The sequence below is a fragment of the Geotrypetes seraphini genome, chromosome 13, assembly GCF_902459505.1.
Source record: "Geotrypetes seraphini chromosome 13, aGeoSer1.1, whole genome shotgun sequence".
In the NCBI taxonomy this organism is placed as follows: Eukaryota; Metazoa; Chordata; class Amphibia; order Gymnophiona; family Dermophiidae; genus Geotrypetes; species Geotrypetes seraphini.
The window spans coordinates 43,792,315-43,813,571 of NC_047096.1; positions in this window are offsets into that span (position 1 = coordinate 43,792,315).

Consider the following 21,257-nt stretch of genomic DNA (forward strand, 5'->3'; position numbering starts at 1 on the left):
CCTATGTGGCTCGGAGCTTGTTTTTTTCTTAGATTACTCCTGAGCCTATCACCTTTTAATTTCATCCTATTCCCTCTCATTCTGGAGCTTCCTTTCAAATGAAAGGGACTTGCCTCATGCATTTATGCCATGTAGGTATTTAAATGTCTCTATCATATCTCCCCTCTCCTGCCTTTCCTCCAAAGTATACATAGCTACTGCAGTTTTGTCTCACTCAAATCATCCTTTACATACCCAAAGGAATATAAAACTGATACAGTCTATGAGCATATCACATAACAGCAGAAGCAACTAGCAACTATTTCTATGTAAGCTATTTCCATCCCAGCAGTAGATTATATACTTATTATGGAAAGAGAAGGAAAATATATTTGTGTCAAATTAGATTTGTCAAAGAATAACTTAAGCACCTAACAGAAAAGGATACAGAGTACAGCCTCACTCTCTCCCCCCCCCCCCCCCCCCACACACACACATTTAATGTGACCTTCCACCTGTGGAATTCCACCTGTGGAATACCTAAACTGAGGTGTATTGACCACTGATGTGTTGACCAATGCTAGTCAAGTAAAGAGCAAAGCGTGTATACTATGTTTATTATAATTTTTATATACCGCATAACAGCCTAAAAGGATCCAAGCGGTTTACAGAGCATAAATCGCATTCATCAAGAAAAGAACTGCATTAAAAATAGAAAAGGAAAGATTAACGCTACATCCCTACTACACATTTAAGTGCAAATGGGCCAAATGTAAACATGTAAAATACTTATAAACAGCAGCCTCTAAATCTTCTAATACAATTAAACAAACCAGTATGTAATTGGACGAAAGGAGAACAATATTCACTGTTGATCATTCCATCTGGTGTGTCTGAGTGTTCCATTTTCTCATGTTGTAAATGCTCTGTGCCAATGGTGGAGGCATTAAAGATCCAACAGCACAGGCAAACCAGTATGTACTTCTAAATATTAGAAAATGGAATGTTAGTATTGACCAAAGAATGGTCAGATTCAGTTGATATTAGCCAAGAGTAGATGATGCCACTGGCAGCAGCCATCATGTAATTATCTTAGACATTAGTTCAAGACATCTATCAAGATGAGCAATGATCTCATAAGCACCACTACCTTGGGCACTACCGCTTAAGTAATGTCCCGTCAATGCAAGATATGGCCAGAGCAGTGAAAGTTTCCTCAGAGCAAAGAGGAATAACTGCTTCTTTGCAAGTATGCCCCATGAATACCAAACAGAAATGCATTTCAGCTGGGACTAAAATTTCAACAATCTAAAACTTTCCTTAGTATGGGTCTCTAGTAGTGTCAGTTAGGGATACTGGTAACAAGCTCTCTCCATCAGCATCAGTACCATTCAGTGAAGTCATGATTTTTTTATTACAGTGCCCTATTATACCTAGTCACATGACTTTAAAAACAAAACAAAACCCCAGCCTGCAGTGTCCCTATTAACATCAAGCAGTTGGATGTGAGCATCATGAGCAGGAAGAGAGATTCTTGACTTCCAGAAATATAGGATCCCCCCCAAGCCTTGATGTCTTTTGATGGTGTGAAGTATATAAATGAATGAATAAATAAGTGCTTGTGAGTGCCAGCTGTGAGTCTCATGAGACGCAAACACAAGATAAAGAAGTAGAGGTCAATATTCATCAAGACTTGTCAATGCATAATTTTACATGGGTCAACAAATAAAATTTGCATTGGTTTCTATGGAGAGCTGTCACAGCTGACTGCTGCTTCTTCCCAAAAGCATGCCCCTGTAAACACAGACAGATACAGACAGGGGAAAATTAATGAGGCAGCTGGCACAAAATGAAGGTTAAAGGCAAATTCAAAGCCAGCTCTCCCATGCTTCCATGGCTATATATATATTATGAGGGTCATTTCATAAATAATGCACATTATTTTTTAAAATTTACATGTTTTTTTTCCCCAAGTATTTCTTTACAATACTTCAATATAGTCTCCCTGCTTTGCAATGACTGAGTCCCAACGTCCGGGAAGTTTTATTATTCCATCCAAGACACCGTTTTTGTTCAGTTGCCAAATGGCTCAGGTACCGGAGAAAGAAAGCTTTTCCAGAGATGCAAAACGATGTCCACGCATGGGTTGTTTCAACTTTGGAAAAAGGATGAAGTCTGTAGGACTGATGTCTGGACTGTAGGGAGCATAAGGTAACACCTCTCAGCCGTATTCGCAGAGTTTTTCAATATCGACATTCCCTATGTGCGGATGAGCGTTGTCGTGAAGAATGAGTGGCCCAGCCATGAGCAACTGAGGTCGAGTTTTGTGCATTTTTCTGCACATTTTTTGCAAAAAAATCACAATAATAATTTATTTCTTATATACCGCTATACCAGAAGTTTGATGCGATTTACAACAAAAGTACATACAGTCAATTTAAAATACAAACTGAAGAGAAGTTTACAATCTTAAATGTAATAAAGTCTATCAAAATACATCTTTTAAAATCAAAAGTTAAGATAATAACATAGTTTAAATGAAACAGTGGTAATTAAGGAAGGGCCACTGATAAAATTGTAGTAAATTAAGGCCGTAGAAATTCAAGTAAGTTATGGCCATTGACTTAAGCACAGGCATTTAGGCTTGGTTTTATAAGGCCTAAGTTATGTATTGCACATAGGCGGTAAGAAAAATTCTATAAAAGGTACAACTACCTTCTAGAATTGTGTTAAGTGCCATTCTAGTCGGCACCAATTTTTTAGGCGCCATATAAATAATATGGCCCAAAGGGGCTGATTCTATAAATGGCGCCTAAATCGGCTGGCGCTGGCCACATGTCATTCACACTTAAGCATTGTTTATAGAATCATGGCTAGTGGCATCTATATAAAACCGTAGGTGCCTGAAATGTAGGCAAAGGTTTTAAAGGCCTTCAGGCACCTAAATTTTTGGAGAATTGTACTTTTTAGCGGCACCTAAATCATGCTCTGCCCATAGAAATGCCCACTTACGCGTTGGGCACCACTCAGGGCTCCTTTTATCAAGGTGCGCTACGGGGGTTAGCGCGGACATTTCATCACGCGCTAACCCCTACGGCAAGCCAAAAAACTAATGCCTCGACAATGGAGGCATTAGCGACTAGCGCGGCAGGCGGTTTAATGTGCGGTATTCTGCGCATTAAACCCCTACCACACCTTGATAAAAGGAGCCCTAAGCATCATGCTATAGGCACTTATCTTTTCTAGAATCAGATAGGCGCTTATTGCACAATACAATTTTTTTTTAGCAATTATTGAGGTTACTAAGAGTATTTTGCTAATTAAGTTAGGTATAGAATCCGCCCCTTTCTGCCTAACATACATAATGGCTGAAGAATGATAAATTTACAACTGAAAGTCCATTTACCATACATTAACTCTCAATTTAGCTTTCGATTTCGAACTCCAATCCACCTTCTAAGTACCAATATCTATCTTATCATTTCCTCTGTAATTCCCCTCTTGAGCACAGTGTATTCATGCACCTTCTTGTCCAGTTTGTCTTGATTAGACTGTAAGCTCTTTTGAGCAGGGACTGTCTCTTCTGTGTTCTGATGTACAGTGCTGCATATATCTAGTAATGCAGGGGTGTCCAATGTCGGTCCTCGAGGGCCGCAATCCAGTCGGGTTTTCAGGATTTCCCCAATGAATATGCATGAGATCTATTAGCATACAATGAAAGCAGTGCATGCAAATAGACCTCATGTATATTCATTGGGGAAATCCTGAAAATCCGACTGGACTGCGGCCCTCGAGGACCGACATTGGACACCCCTGTAGTAATGCTAAAGAAATGATTAGTAGTATTAACTGCAACAGTTTTCACAATTTTGTAAAAGGGCCCCTAGGTGCACTTTTAAGCTGGGGTAAAACCCAGCACAGAAATTTTCCTCTATATACGTGCATTTCCTTTGTAAAATGGAGAATGCATGTGTAGATTTTAGTTCCATCCAAGCCACACCCCTTTGAAATCTCTGCACAGTGTGAATCTCCAAGTGCAACTAGCAGCAATTTCACTTGTACTTTACTTCCACATTTAAATACCGACATCAGAAGAACACTATTTAAAAGTGGATGCGTTTCTAAAATAATAGCCTAAACCATGTACAAGTATTGCTTTCTTATTTGTTGATAAGCAAGTGACTGCCTGCAGTATATGCTATAACGTATTCAATGTGAAACATTCTGCATCGTCTTCCAGAACTAATTTTCCCATTCATTGTCTAACCTCCATTCTGCGGAGCCATTTCTCTTACCTCCCCACCATAACTCCTCTCCGAACTGCAATGAGCTGCTCTAATTAGCCTAATTAATTTTCTTCCCAAGTTAATAAGGCTGTCCATGGTTCAGAAATAATTGGATTTTCCAAACACCAGATCTTCCCAACTCCATTTCTCAGAAATATGTTTAGATGCAGCACAGTTAATAATTCAAAACATACACCTGTGACTTTTATCCCTCGCTGATATGGTTTAACATTTTAAGAGTTATTTGACTTTATCATTAATATTTTGACACTAGCCTTTATGTCCACATAAAAAAATAGCTGTATTTATTCCACAAGTAGCAGCATCCGGTTAGGAATTATTGGGTTGAAGGGATTCCCATTATTAAGAATGATTAGCTTTTCTTGCTAACTCATCAGTTCTTGTTCTATGCTTTCTTATTCCTAATCTGTGCTACATGTTATGGTCCATCACCCCTGCATGGAGCTATCAGACACCAGAGAATTTTTACTATTCTACTCCAAATGGAACCTTTGACCATTTGCAAAAACATATCAAACACCTAACAGAGGTTATCCAGCTCATAATCAAAACATCCAGATGTATAAAAAACCACCTAAGTTGGCACTTTGACATCCTAACACACTTCTCCCTTGTTATTTGCGGGGGATACGGGCAGAGCCGGACCGCGAATGGTGAAAAAATGCGATTATCCGGCTCTGACCCACCCCCACCTCCCTGCCGCCTTCCCGGCCTTACCTGGTGGTCTAGAGCAGTGGTTCCCAACCCTGTCCTGGAGGAACACCAGGCCAATTGGGTGTTCAGGCTAGCCCTAATGAATATGCATGAAGCAAATTTGCATGCCTATCACTTCCATCATATGCAAATCTCTCTCATGCATATTCATTAGGGCTAGCCTGAAAACCCAATTGGCCTGGTGTTCCTCCAGGACAGGGTTGGGAATCACTGGTCTAGAGGGCTTTCGGGGCAGGAGCGATCTTCCTATGCTCCTGCCCTGTGCAGATCGCCATGAGGAAATGGCTGCTGTGAGTTCCCGTAGTCTCTCGAGACTACGACGGGAACATGTCACGGGAATAAATCACGATTATGTGAAATTGCGAGTGCAGAAACCGCGAATGGGGAGGGGGAAATGTATCCAGGATGTCTAACTTCCTGGATGTACAGCAGGACTTCTAAGCCACTGTCCATCCAGAGCTCAAAGGGGCGTGTTGGGAGACATGTTATGGACAGGCATCAGGCAGGCTTAGACCTGGACGTCCTGCAGTGATAATCAAAGCTTTCTCAGGACATCCTAGACAGAACTTAGATGCCAGGAGTTAGACTTGTTTTAGATTGCTTGAGAGAGTCCAAAGGAGAGCAACGAAACTGGTAAGAGGGCTGGAACACTGCCCATATGCCGAGAGGTTGGATAGGCTGGGGCTCTTCTCTCTGGAAAAAAGGAGGCTCAGGGGAGATATGATAGAGACCTTCAAGATCATGAGGGGCATAGAGAGGGTGGATAGGGACAGATTCTTCAGGCTGAAGGGGTCAACAGGCACGAGGGGGCATTCGGAGAAACTGAAGGGAGATAGGTTCAGAACAAATGCAAGGAAGTTTTTCTTCACCCAAAGGGTCGTGGACACTTGGAATGCGCTACCGGAGGAAGTGATCAGGCAGAGTACGGTACAGGGATTCAAACAGGGATTGGACGGATTCCTGAGGGATAGGGGGATCGTGGGATACTGAGAGAGGTGCTGGGATGTAACACAGGTATAGAAAGCAAACCAAGTAATAAGTATAGAAATCCAACCAGGTCGTGCATGTGCAAGACCGGAGGGTTAGGACTTCGATGGGAAGATAAAACTCAATGGGAAACCAAGGTGGCAAGGGGGCCCCTTCTGGTGTCTCAGACAGGCCGTGACCTGTTCGGGCCGCCGCGGGAGCGGACTGCTGGGCAAGATGGACCTGTGGTCTGACCCAGCGGAGGCACTGCTTATGTTCTTATGTTCTTATGTTCTTAGATGCGTCTAAGTGTCCCAAAGGTGTCCAAACTGACCAGATGACACACACACACACACTCCACTAATGCTCAAGGACTCCCTCCCACCCCCAAAATATCCTATTTAAAGAGTACATGCCTGTCTAAAGAACAACAGCATCTGGCATGGTAAAGCCTAGTACAGCATCACACAGGTATCTTAAGCAGTCTGGTGGACGGGCTAGCGAACCATAGAGAGGAGGATCCAGGCCCATAAGACACTCTAACCACTATATATATGGTAGAAAATGTGAGGTCACTAAAACCAATGAAAATCCTACTTTACTTCTATTTAGATGCCACCTGCAGACATAAGGGCTATTGGAGTGGGAGACAGGTGGCTATAGTAGGTTTTGGGGGAGATTTGGAAGGCTCACCCTAAATTATAAGGGTTTTTTGATGAGATGTACATGTGGTAGCCTTTATGTGAATTTCACAGCAGTGCCCTCTAAGGTGCCCCACTGCTCTGTTGGTATGTCTGTGTGGCCAATCTATTACAATGCTGGTTCCTCTCAAGTCCAAATGGTCTGCATTTGGACACTTGGAACTTGGAATCATCTGTGGTCGAAAAGCCACATAAAGTTAGATGTCTTGTGAGCCAAGATGTCTAAGTAGGCGATTTGGGGAAAAAAATTTGGATGTCCAGGATGTTCTAAAATAGCTGTTTTTACATGTCCGTCTTTGGACGTCTAGCGGTAAACACACAATGTCAGATTTAGACGCACTATCGAAAATGCCCCTCTATACTTCTGTGCAACTACTTAATTCCAAAATCCCAAAACATACTGTACATAAAAAATAAATAAAAAAAATAACAAGACAGCTGCATGAACAGTAATCTGATTAACAGTTTTTAAGCAATTATGTAGGGGAAAGTTATCAACGTGAGCTGCGATTAAGACAGGTTATGCCAGGTTATGTTACTGTTAAAAGAAACCACACAGAGTAGGAATAGACAAATGGCTTCCAATAGGTAACTGATTGGAGACTCAACAGTATTTGTTGAAGCAACAACTATGAAAGGACTCGACACAGAGCTGTGTTTTGGTGAAAGACTGCTTGCTTCATAAGTTGTATAATCTGTTTGCCCCTAGGTTAGAGCTGAGCCTTCGTTGCTTTAATGGTGGCCTGCTAGGAGTCACCTGGGCATCGCCAATATTCAGCAGTAGTACATAGATAACAACTTGATTAACTTACGACAGCTGAATATCCATGACACCAGGGTAACTCCCAACTCCACCTTGGACTACCCTGGCACTAATCAGATTGTGAAGAAGTGATGGAAGTGTACACATCAGACAGGGATACACAAGTTGATGAATATCTGCTACAAGATCAATGTTTATTAAAAGTCAACAAAACAGTTTAGGACTCAAACATTGATTGTAGACGCTCTTCAACTGAGTTGCTGCTTTCACGTTGCTGCTTTTCAATCAATTGCGCTATTGCACCCGAGCAATGGATCTGTTCGGTTTATAGTTAACCACCGACAATACACATCTGCCATCCACTGGGCAGATGTTTCTGTACCCCTGAGGCAGGCTTTCAAAAAGCCGAAACGCGGACCACGTCGGGTCTGCAATCAATATTTGAGTCAAAAACTGTTTTGTTGACTTTTAATACACACTGATCTTGTAGCAAATATTCATCTACTTGTGTAACCCTGGCTTGATGTGTACAATTCCATCCCCACCTTCTTCATTCTCTGCAATCTCTTCGTGGGGCATCTCCTTTTTTCTTCTATGCACTAATCAGATCGTGCCATTGTAGTCAAATGGGTTACATGCCTTGGTATATCCTGTTGTGTGCCAGTCAACATTAGTTACTAGGTTAGAAACAACTGAGTCAGTATTACTAATTAACTGGTAGGAAAGACTTCTGTGTGTCCCCAACCCCGTGCAATGATATCACCTGAAATGCAACATGAAACTTTAGGGGTGCCTTTTTTAAAAAAAAAAAAACGCATTTCACTGCTGTTAAAATTGTATTTTTTTTTTCTTTTTTTGTTTATTTGTTTTGTAAAATAAAAAAGATCATATCATTATAAAAATGCCTGAAAGACCTGAAACAGAGGATTATGTTTGGCAGTGTGAAAGATTTAGACATTAACAATCTGTTCTGCTAACAGCTTTCAAATGGTAACAGGCACGGTGCGCACACTGTCTTTCTTTATGAAACTACTTTGCTGTTAAGTGGGATTCTCACTTGAAGAGAAAAAAGCCCATGTCAAATTATTTCAATTACAGACATCAACAAAGCAGGACTTCTTTTTACAGCACATTTTGAGTAGCAATTAACACCATTTATCCTGTCTCACTGTAGCAGACACAAAATCAGTTCCTTGGAGAAGAGAAACAGTGGGGTCAATAGTCAGCAATATTCAACTGGGCAGAAAAAGATCCCACCCACTTAAATACTGTAGGCTTGTGCAGCTTAGAAGCAGAGAGTCGGTGGCACTTAACGAGTGCCACTCAATATCTGTTCTACCCGCTGCAGCACTCTCCAGCTAGTGTTGGGGCCGTCTCAGAGGTAGAATCTTAATTGGTTGTCTGGACTGCACCAGTGCTGCTGCTCAGACAACTCTCTGGGCAAGCAGGACCACAAAAATAACAGTCCAGCATTTAGGGCCCCTTTTATCAAGCTGTGCTAGAGGTTTATTTAAAATAGTGGTATTCCGCTTTCAGCCAAAGCAGCTCACAATTAACTTACACAATCTTTGAGTACACAAAAAATCTTAAAATTCACATCACATACATGAGCAAAAGGAGACAGAGGCCATTCTCTCTCTTTCCCCCTTTCCCCCCTTAAATATTTTCCCTGCTCTGTCCTCTCAGTCTATTTTTTGGGCAATATTGAACCTACAACGGGCAGTGCTTTCTTTTTAATATTGGCTTCCATGGGTTGAATTAGGTCAGTATTCAGTCCTGGCTAATATCTGGATATCGACATAGAATATCCATGTCTTTGGCTGCTGCCAGAAAACATTCAGCTACTGCTGATATTCATTGATGATATCCAGATAGCTATCCAGGCAAGTTAGGAGACTAGCACTGAATATTATTGGTGGTGCCTTAGTAACTTCCAGCTTCGCTCCAATATCAACTGGATACTACCACTGAATATCATGCAACAAGCAGTAAGTAGAATTTAACACTGGATTCTACAAAAGTCACCAAAATTTGGGCATGGATCCCAGATCCACGTGAAAACTTGTTTGTTAATCAGTTATTGATTTTAATTGACACAAACTAGGACTTATGCGCGGATCTGCCTATGTTCTATTCTATAAAACTGCACACCTCAATGGTCCTTTTAAAATTATTATTATTTATTTGCATTTAAAACAAAAATGATCAAGAAAGAACTTCTTGTACAGAATATTGAAAAAGACATTACAATTAAATTACACTAAAGAAGAAAGTAATGAAGAAATAGTTTTCTTAGTCAATACTTTAGTCCCAAAACCTTCATCCAAGAATCTTGATGAGTGAAAGAAAAGTGGTAATGGAAAATTTAAGCATGGTATTATAGAAGAGGGTCATTTGCATGCCCAACCGTCATTGGTTGTGCACCAGCATCACCAGGTTTCAGCATTCCTTTTTAAAGATGCCTTTTCAGTTTGACTCTATCCTCCCTGAGCCCTAACAGCATCCTTGTAATCAGCAGTACCGAGCTGAAACGCTTCTTTCGAAGTGACCCCTAACCTAGGGCTCCTTTTACAAAGTGGTTTTAGCGCACACTTAGTGCGTGCTAAAATGCCATGCGCGCTAGCCATTACCGCCTCCTCTTGAGCAGACGGTAGTTTTTCAGGTAACGTGCACTAATCCGGTGCGTGCGCTAAAAACACTAGCGCACCTTCAAGGTTTCAAGGTTTCAAGGTTTATTAAATATTTGATGGATCGCTATATCGTTATACAAAGCGATGTACATTAAAATACAATCAGATAAGATAATAAAAACATACAGTTCATTAAAATAATAATAATAACATACAATAAAAACGATAGATTTTAGACAGGACCAACATCAATTGGGAGGAAAGGGAGGTTAAAGTTACATATCGTAAAAAAAAGAAATACATTTAAGGAAAGAACATCAGGGAGGTATTAAAATACTTGAAACGAAAAATTAAAAAAAAATAGGCGAATTTGTATTTTATTATTTATGTATTAAAAATTTTTTTAAAAAGATAAGTTTTAAGAGATTTCTTAAAAGAAGGAACATCTTTTTCATTTTTTATATATTCGGGCAAAGAGTTCCACCATTGGGGGCCAACGACCGAAAACATTTCCAATCTACGGGTGCCTATAATTTTCAAAGAAGGGATTACTAATAGGTTTTGGGAAGAAGATCTGAGAGAGCGTGCAGAACAATAGGGGATTAGCATCTTAGAAATGCATTGAGGTTCTTTGAAGATCAAGTTTTTATAGATAAGTAGTAAAACTTTAAACTGTATGCGTTGGCAAATAGGAAGCCAGTGTGCTTCTTTAAAGAGTGGGGTGACATGATCGAATTTCTTGGCATCATAAATTAGTTTTATGGCCGAGTTTTGAACTATTTGCATTTGTCGTTTTTGCTTTTGGGTAACATTGAGCAACAAAGAGTTGCAATAATCCAGTCTTGATATAACCAAAGAGTGGATTAAAATATTGCGAGATTTGAGTTCGAGAAATTTAGAAAGAGATCGAATTAAACGCAGTTTGTAGAAGCAGGTTTTAACTAGATTATTAATATGATCTTTAAATTCCAGACTATCGTCGATTATTACACCTAATATTTTTGTTTTGGGGACGATTTCAATGGGTTTATTGTTAAGTAGGAAAGAAGATTTTAATCCTATATCTTTTTTCCAGTTAAAAATCATTGCTTTTGTTTTATTTATATTTAATGATAATTTATTATTGTTAAGCCAATTATGAACTTGTGTGAGTTTTACATTTAAAGAATTGATGTCTTCGTAATTTTCAGGATTAAATGGGTGAATTAACTGTATATCATCTGCGTATGAAAAAGCAGTGAAACCTATAGACTGACATAAATTCAGTAATGGTGCAAGGTAAAATTTGTAAAAGGAGCCCCTAGTGTGCTAATGCCTTCCCGTTTCTTCCCTCCCTTTTAACATTTTTTTCCATTGTATTTAAGCTCTTACCATTTCCGATTTTTCCTTTTCATTCCAGTAAGTCTATTTGTTTTTGCCCCCCCACACACACACACACTTTTTACTTTGAAGTTTATATTTTATTTTAGCAATATTCTGATAATTAAACCGTTTAGGTATGTTTTTGATTAACGGTATATCAAAGATTAAATAAACTTGGAAGCTTGCAGCATGCATAAGTGCCCTCGCGCCCAAAGTTGCACATAGGAATCTTTGCTAAGCGTTATTCTATAAAGTTTGCTTAGCACTAAGGTCCATATTCTATAAACATGGCTTAAGTTAGCTACCAGCACCTAACTTGTGGAAAAAGCCATTTAAATGCAATTAAAAGCGTTTATTAAAAAATTATGTAGGTACGTACCTACATTGTGGCTATAGAAGTGTTTTACAATGCCTAATGCCACTGTTGGCATGGATAATGTCGGAAGTGGCATTAGGCATCATTAAATACCTCTGTAGCCACGATTCACATGAACGGTAGGCACCAAAAATTTATTTATTTGGATTTATATCCTGTTCTCCCCAAAGAGCTCTGAACGGGTAACAATTTTACAGTCATAGTGCTACAATGTAGCGTTACATAAGGCTACTCTTAGAACATTTCATGGCATTACAGCTGATCTTTCATGGTTATAAGACTGCACGGGTATTTCTGAAGAATCAAATATGTAGGGATGGGAAGGATTGGTTTGGGGGTCGAGAGGATGTGGTTAGGCAAAGATGTAGATTTTTATGGCTTTTCTGAAGCTTAGAAGTCCCTCAAGGGATCTGATATGTGGGGGTAGGTTGTTTCATGAAGGTGCAATTCTATAAATTGCTCCTTTGTGTGATTGACATGTGATCAGCAGCCAGACGATGACGACGGCACCGTTTATAGAATCTGTCCCAAAGTCACCTTTCTAGAATTGGTACTTGACTCAGATTTTCCTGGCACCATTTATAGAATTTCCCCCTAAGTGGGACAGGCGCTGCTCCTGTCTGGGCAACACCCACTGAATATTAACCCCTTTATTTCTCCTCCTCTTTTCCTTTTTGTTTTCCGCTTCATGATGTGTTTTTATTCTTAATTGTCTCTCTCATTGTTATCGTTTTTCTATTTCACCTCCCCCCAAGGCAATCTTACCAGCCTAAGGTCTTGTTATTAATAGATGTTATCGTGATTTTGTGTATTTTATCACAAATCTAAGTACAAGTTGCATGGTAAGAATTAAACTCTCTTCTGTGAAGAGACAGAAATCCAGAACTGGAGCAGTATCTCATTCTGACAACTCTAGCACCCTTCCAAAAGTCCAAAAGGACTTTATTATGTTCTCCCTTTTCTTCTTTCTCCTCTTCTGTGAATCATCCTCACTCTGAATTTTAAAACAATATTTTCAGAAAGCATTTTTTTTTCCTTCACAAAGACATGCTGCAAAATTACATAGATGGGACATCGCAGGGTGTCTCCAGATGTGAGCTGAAATTGGATTCCATCACAGCACAGACTTTTAGCAGAGTAACTCCCCCTCCTCCCCCTTCCTCCTCATCTACCTGTCTTTTTCAGTTATCTCCAACAGCCGGAATGCCTGACGGCTCCAAGTGATAGTGGAAATGAAATGTCTCCCTGGGGGCTTTCATATGGGATTGCAGCAAGAGGAAACGTGTGCCCAAGTACAGCCCGGTATGGGATGACAGCTGGACAGAATTAACTGGTGTTGATAGCCGTGGAAAAGTCCCATCATATATCTCTGCCATACACGTCTCTTTCACTACAAGAGGACAACTTCGTAATTCAATTATATAGAGAAAAATAAAGGTCATCATATATGTTTGTATGCATGTACGAACACACCATATAGTGTAGGACATTCTAGCCTGACTTCATTTTATCTTACTCTGTCAGTTATCTGGCGTTCCTCGCACCTGTTTATGCATGTTATCTCTTATCCATCCTTACAAGCTTGCTTCTCATAATTACTGTCAGTCACTCTAGACACACCTGTGGCATACACTACTGACAACTCTACCTTTTAAACCTTCACAGCTTCTCTCCATCTTTAGCTGAGCTTTTTTGTAGACTCTGAAAGATTTCGGATGATTCCCACAGACGTGCCTTGGTTTTTGTTTCTCCTCTGCCTGGGGACGCCGTTTCCCTTAATCTTCCTTCCTGCTAGATTCTCCAAACTATCAGCTTGCCTGTTTCTTGACTCAACATCTTCTTGTTTTGATCCTATTCTTAGATATCTTTTTTTGCTTTAATACATTTCATGTCTCATTTTTAAATACTTTTTCATGTGTATCAACAGCCATAATTTATTTTAATTGCATATTGCTGAATCTAGACTTATGCTTCACACACGACTAAGGGCTCCTTTTACTAAGGTGCGCTAGTGGCTTTAGCGCACGCTTAGCGTGCACTACGATGGCACGCGCGCTAAATGCTAATGCCTCCATAGAGCTTGCATTAGTATTTTTCATTTAGCGCATGATTAGCACGCGCTAAAAACGCTAGCGCACCTTAGTAAAGGAAGCCCTATGTGTCACCTTCATAGAGTTCCAATGAGGAGCCTTACAATGGCATCTTTTTTTTAAAAGTCTTGATATGTTTATTGAATTAAAAAGAAATAAGAGAACATATATGAAGAAATGTGAAACAACAGGATATAGTTAATAACATAACTAATGTGTATCCATACAAATATAAAATTAACAAGCAATATAATGGATCCATATTAGTATAAAGAGCAATCAAAACTATGGTGCAGAAGTAGTGTTCAAATAATCTTTTAAAGCAGATCATTTCAACAACAATTTATGAGACATTTTAGATTTCTTAGCCAGATAATCTTCTTATCCACCATTTAGTATAGTTGACTTTGTTTAACCCTTTATTTGGCATTGCTGCTCAGAAGCAGCATGTGTCTTCTATGGTTCTTATGGGAGATCTGCAATCAATGCCTGTTCTTGGCACTGCTGCTCTCATTCAACATCAAGTTACGTAAAGCAGCTGTTTCACCACCTGCCAATCAAAGGGTTAAGGTCTTCTAAGAAATTACTGTATTTTTCGCTCCATAAGACGCACCTGACCATAAGATGCACCCTAGATTTAGAGGAGAAAAAAAGAAAAAAAAAACATTCTGAATCAAATTCTCCCTGCCAGGCTCTACACCCAAGCCCACATTCCTTGCCAAGCTCTACACCCTGTCCCCCCTCTGGTGGTCTAGTGGTAGGCTGGGACAGGGCAGGCAGGCAGGTAGGGACAGGGCAGGCAGGCCTCCCACTCCCAGGCAACCCCCACAGGTAGGCAGGCAGGCCTCTCCCCTCTCAGGCAACCCCCACAGGCAAGCAGGCATCCCCCTCCCAGGCAACCCCCCCAGGCAGGCAGGCTTCCCCCTCCCAGGCAACCCCCTCAGGCAGGCAGGCAGGCAGGCTTCCCCCCTCCCAGGCAGGTGGGTAGGCCTCCCCCCTCACAGGCGGTGCCCCCCAGGCAGCCCTCAGGTAGGCAGACCTCCCCCTCCCAGGCAGCCCCCCCAGGCAGGCAGGTCTCCCCCTCCCTGGGAGCCCCCCAGGCAAGCAAACAGGCCTCCACGCAGGCAGGCAGGCAGGCCTAGCCTCTCCCTGCTCCCTCCATATTTTTAATTCAGCAGGGCAGGCGCCAGCCCCCTTCACCTTTTTTTCCATTCTGGTGCCCTCCCTCGCTGGATGCAGCTGCCTGCCTATTCTCCGCCGGTTCACACAAACAGTGACGGCTGACGTGGCTTGAGTCCTCTTCTTTTCCCTTGCAGCAGAGTGGCGCACAGGGCTGCCTGCCTGGTCCCGTGCCGCTTCCCGCAAAAACTGAGTTCTCGCAGGAAGCAGCACGAGATCAGGCAGGCAGCTCTGTGCTGCAAGGGAAAAGAAGAGGACTCGAGCCACGTCAGCCATCACTGCTTGCGGGGAACAGAGAAGCAGCCGCGTCTAGCGAGGGACGGCACCAGAATGAAGAAAAAGGTATTGTTGGGGAGTGATTAGGTATTCGCTCCATAAGACGCACTCTTATTTCCACCCCCTTTTTGAGGGTGCAAAAAGTGCGTCTTATGGAGCAAAATATACAGTAATATCACTTTAAGGACTAATGACATAAGTGTTGACAGTAGTAAACTGTTTGCTTCAGAAAGTTTAGATTGAAAGCAAATTGATTTCAAAATGAGGAGCTAACGTATATTGTAAGTCATCTAATATATTACAAATAAAATTCAGATCCCATTACCTGCAACTCCCAAACAGGTACTTTAAAACTTTTTTAAATAAATAAATATTTCTGACATGGTTTAATAGTTATTAATCTGAAACTACTTTATTAGCTATTGCCATAGAGTTTTACTGATAGTATAGCCATGGGCGACATTTGATGTTATAGTTATATGTATGTTGATACTAAGCTTTTGTTCACTGTATTTGTGTTTTATAGTTTATGTATGTTAATTTTGCAAACCACTGAGTTCCTAGTGGTATAAATTGTTTTAAAATAAATAAATTTAAACTACCATATGGAAGACCAATATTTATGAAGGAAAATATAATCATAAAGTACTGTAAATGTGTTTGGGAGTTGCTGGTCCAACAGGTTTTTGAAAAAGAAGGATTAAGGTAATGGATCTGAGAGGAGTCCATATAAATCTATGGGTTAGGAAAAACAAGGATTGATCTAAAAAGGCAGATTTGGATATATGAAATGTCTTATACCACATATTCTTCCATTCTAAATCAGAAATATTTAGCTGGAATTTTTTTTTCCTTTTGCCCACATTTGCGTAGATCTGTGCAAGTAGGAAAAAGTAACTTATTAGGAGTTTATAAAAATTAGATGCCCCAATGACCTAAGCAACAGAACTTTCCAAATTAAGTAAAAAATTCAGTGGTCTTCCATGTGTCTTTAATTTGAAAACCACACTTACGAAAAACAGACCAGATTTGTAACCTTTACAAAAACTGAGAATCTTCTAAATCAGTGTTTTTCAACCTTTTTTGGGCAAAGGCAAACTTGTTTCATGAAAAAAATCACGAGGTACACCACCATTAGAAAAAGTTAAAAAATTTAACTGTGCCTATATTTACTATATATAAATATATAGGAATCAAATAAACACAAAGAAAGTATTTTATAATGCTGCCACCGCCACTGGGGAATAGGCTGCCACTGCCGCCATCGGGAACAGGCTGGCACCGAGTTCTCCCTGCTTCTCTTCCCCGCAGGGCCGACCAACTCTCGCCACCCATCGTCAATTCTAACGTCGGAGAGGACGTTCTAGGCCAGCCAGGCAGCGATTGGCTGGCCCAGAACGTCTTCTCCGACGTCAGAATTGACGCGAGTGGCGAGAGTTGGCCGGCCCCACAGGGAAAAGCAGGGAGAACTTGGCGCCGGCCTGTTCCCGATGGCGGCGGTGGCACTCAAGTGGCTAAAGAGCCGCAGTTTGCCGGCCTAGGGACAACACTGGAGGGTGGCCAGCTGTGCACCCCCTTGGGATGTAAACCTGGGGTGGGGCAGACCGCCCCCCCCCACCCTGGTATGCCACTATCTGTACCTCACTCCCTCCCTATGACCAAAAATTCTTTCTTCTATTCCCCGTGTACACAACCATCTCTTTCCCTCCCTTCCTCTCTCCAAAGTCCATGCCTTCTGTGTCCAAACACTCATTCCCTCCCCCACCTCAGCATCTCTTTCCCTCCCTTCCTCTCTCCCAAGTCCATTTCTTCTGTGTCCAAAAACGCATTCCCTCCCCCACCTCAGCATCTCTTTCCCTCCCTTCCTCTCTCCCAAGTCCATTTCTTCTGTGTCCAAAAACGCTTTCCCTCCCCCACCTCAGCATCTCTTTCCCTCCCTTCCTCTCTCCCAAGTCCATGCCTTCTGTGTCCAAAAACCCATTCCCTCCCCCACCTCAGCATCTCTTTCCCTCCCTTCCTCTCTCCCAAGTCCATTTCTTCTGTGTCCAAAAACGCATTCCCTCCCCCACCTCAGCATCTCTTTCCCTCCCTTCCTCTCTCCCAAGTCCATTTCTTCTGTGTCCAAAAACGCATTCCCTCCCCCACCTCAGCATCTCTTTCCCTCCCTTCCTCTCTCCCAAGTTCATGCCTTGTGTCCAAAACACACTCCCTCCCCCCTTTCGTGTTCCGTGTTTGCCTCCCAGCCCATCTTTGCAACTTTCTCAGCAAAACGAAGCTCAAGCCGCGAGGCTTGTCTTCTGCTTCCTGTCTGCCCTGCAGCACACAAATAGCCGAACGGAAGTATTCTCCGACGTCAGCGCTGACGTCGGAGGGCAGGCTTTGCTTAAGCCCTCCCTCCGACGTCAGCGCTGACATCGGGAAACGCTTGCGATCGGCTATATGTTAGCTGCAGGGCAGGCAGGAACAGAAGACGAGCCTCGCGGCTCGAGATGTATTGAACTCCGCGGGTCCCCAGTCCAGCTCTCTCATGTCCACGTGGGGCGGACCGCCCCTCTCCCTAGACTGGTGGTACTGCCCTGATGGCGGCCCTGACCGTACGGCACACCAGGCAACATCTCGCGGCACACTAGTGTGCCGCGGAACAGCGGTTGAAAAACACTGTTCTAAATGATATAATTTATTTATGCAAATGTTCTCCAAGTGTGAGAGGAAGAATCTATAAAAGCTGAAATGTCCCATATACTTGAGTTGAGCCAGGGTGGCCATAAAATTTGTTTCTCTTCAATAAGGATGTGTTTGTTGTTCCAAATAGGAAAATATAAGGATTTGTTACATGGTATTGGTAATTTGCTAATTTTATCAGCAAAATTAAGGGGTCCTTTTATTAAGGCGTGCTAACCAATTTAGCATGCACTAAATGCTAAGACATCCATTATATTCTATGGATGCCTTAGCATTTAACACGTGCCAATCGGTTAGTCCACCTTAACAAAAGGACCCCTAAATGATGCGGCTAATATAGGATTATTCTTAAATTGCTTAGGTGGAGAGGAACACAAAATTCAAGTAACAGAGGATGTAAAATAGCTGACACAACTTCCTGCTTCTGTTTGGATGGACCCTGGCAGAGGAACAGCACTGAGGAGGCCGCGGGCAGTGTCAGAGAATCACTGCTGCACCGGTGACCCTCCCTCACATTTTAAAAGGTGAAGGGGAGCAGGCTTTGGATTGGAGTGGGGGAAAGGGAAGAACATCTCAGCCTGCGGGTGCCCCCTGGAGCAGTGTATTTTAAAATGAAGGGAGAGATGCTGGATGGGAGGGCATTTGGTGGACCCGGGGGGTAGTGGGGAGGAATAGATGATAAATTGGAGGGCAGTTGGGTAGCGTAAGGGAGAAATGGTGGACTCAGAGGTGTTGAGGAGGGAGACAGAGATACTCGATGGAAGGGCATTTGGTAGATGGGGAAATCAGGGGAGGGGGCTAGGGGAGAGGAATTGGGGACCCCATCCTTAATTTCTGCCCTGGGCCCCAGCATGTCTAACACTGGTCCTATTGTCATGTCTTGAGCTGTGATGCATTTGATAATATGTTTGATTCATTTTTGGGGGGAGGGTCTGTTAGGGGTAAGAATGGGCATTGACATAGTAATCAGCTAGTACACTGACATTACCACTGTGCTAACTGATTAGTGCAAGCATAACACAGGAGCCGTTAGGGTCCAATTCTATATAGAATGGTACCTTGGTTTGCGAGCATAATTCATTCCAGACCCGACCCCCGAGCTGAGCAGAGACCCGACCCAAACCGTATTGCTTCTTCTGCCTTCTCCCACTGCTGTCCTCCACTTTGATACCCCATCCCGGGAACCGGCTTTGCTGCTCCCCCGAGACCACCGACACTGCACCCTCCCTTCGTGGCCGAGATCACCTCCTCCCCCCAACTGACCGGCCCTGTCCTTACCCATGCGCCGGTGCTGAAAGTGCCTGCTGCTGCTGCTTCTCTGCTGGGCTGCTGTGGGGCCTTGAGCATCTGTGCAGGCACTTTCAGCACCGGCGCACGGGTAAGGACAGGGTTGGTCGGTGGGGGGAGGAGGCGATCTCAGTCGCGAAGGGAGGGAGCAGTGCTAGTGGCCTCGGGGGGGAGCAGCAAAGCCAGTTGCAGATGTGGGGTGGGGGCTCGCAAATCAAGTCGACGCTCGGCTTGTGAGTTACAGTTTGCTCGAGTGTTTTGCTCATCTTGCAAAACACTCGCAAACCGCATTACTCGCAAACTGAGGTTCGACTGTAGTTTGTCTAAAAAAAAATCAGCTCTGATAATCAAAAAACGCAGACATCCCAAAAGCATCCTAAATCAGCACTTGGATTGCCTAATTGCCTAACTGCCTAACTTGGATGTCCTAATTGCCAGGACATCCAAGTGCCGATAATCAAAATAATTTTTCTGTACATCTAGCAAGGTATTCCAGCCTCTGTACTTTTAGAGCACGAGATGGGCATGGTGGAGGCATGTTATGGGCATGCTTTGAGTAGTCTCAAGGGTGGGTTAGAATTGGATGTCTTGCAGCGATAATCAAACAATTTGCAAGACATCCTGGACAGAACTTATACGTTTGGAACTAGACCTGTTTTAGAAGGGTATAAGTGCCACAAAGGTGCTGAAACTGAACAGATGACCACTGCATGCATCAAGGTAAGACACCCCCACACTTTCCCAGTGCTCTCTGACCTGCTTCCACCACACAAAAATGAGAACAAAAAGGTAGGTGTCTGTCTCTAAAACAGCAGTATCTGGTATGGAGAAGCCTCGTAGAGTTGTACAGAGATCCCTTAAGTAGCCTGGGGTGGGTGGGGGTGGGCTAGTGAACCATAAAGAGGAGGACCTAGGCACATAAGCTACTCTAACCACTTCATTTATGATGAAAAATGTGAGCTCCCCCAACCCCCCCCCCCCCCGCCAAACCCTACTCTACTGCCACATAGGTACCAACTAGCACCCTTTTGTGACGTTCACAGTAATGTCCTAAGGTGCATCGCTGCTCTGTTGCCATGTCTGGGTGGCCAGTTCATTACAGGACTATGTGCCTACTTTTTATAGAATCATGTTTTTCTTTGGCACCTAAGTTTCATTTACAGTCAATTACAATTACATTTACAGTCAATTTCATTTACAGTTTCAATTACAGTCAATTATAAGGAGTTAAGTGCCAATTGGTGCCGATTGATCAATTAAGTTGGGCGCCTACATTGGCTAGGTGTGCCGATGTAGGTGCCTAACCTTAGGCAGACTATATAGAATTTGCCAGTAAGTTTTTAGTGAGTCAAGATGGAGAATAACCATTTGGGGGCATAGGAACTCGAGTGTCCATCATAAGAAAGGTCACAGCAGGTGCACCCAGATCATCAGGACTTCTTTGGTGCCGATTAAGTTTTGTCAGAGCTGTTCCTGTCGCAAGCTCCAACTGCACATCCAGGGTCAATAAACTATTATTTTAACAGCCTTTCACAGCCCACTGATTTGAAATTGACTGCCTGCAGCTCTGTTTTACAGCAAAAAATGAAGAAACTAAAGAGAGAGAGAGAGAGAGAGAGAGAGGATGGAGAGTAGGTATTGCACGGAAAACTCAGATATAAAGAGATCTGTTGTCGTTGCCAAAATCAAAGGGACGATTAGGAAACGGTATGGTTGCAATGCAATTACACAATTACTAATTCAAGTAGGGCAAAGCACAAGGTCACATTACCTAATACTAATGTGGATAGTCAATGTTTATGGAAACTGGTTCTGGGGACAAGTCACGTATTCTAGGGACTAGAGCAATTTCTGAAACCCCTGATTTCCATATCTTCTCCTTGACCTTGAGGAAGGAGTCATCTAGTGACTTTTACTTCGCCTCAAGCTATTTTTATGCTGATTT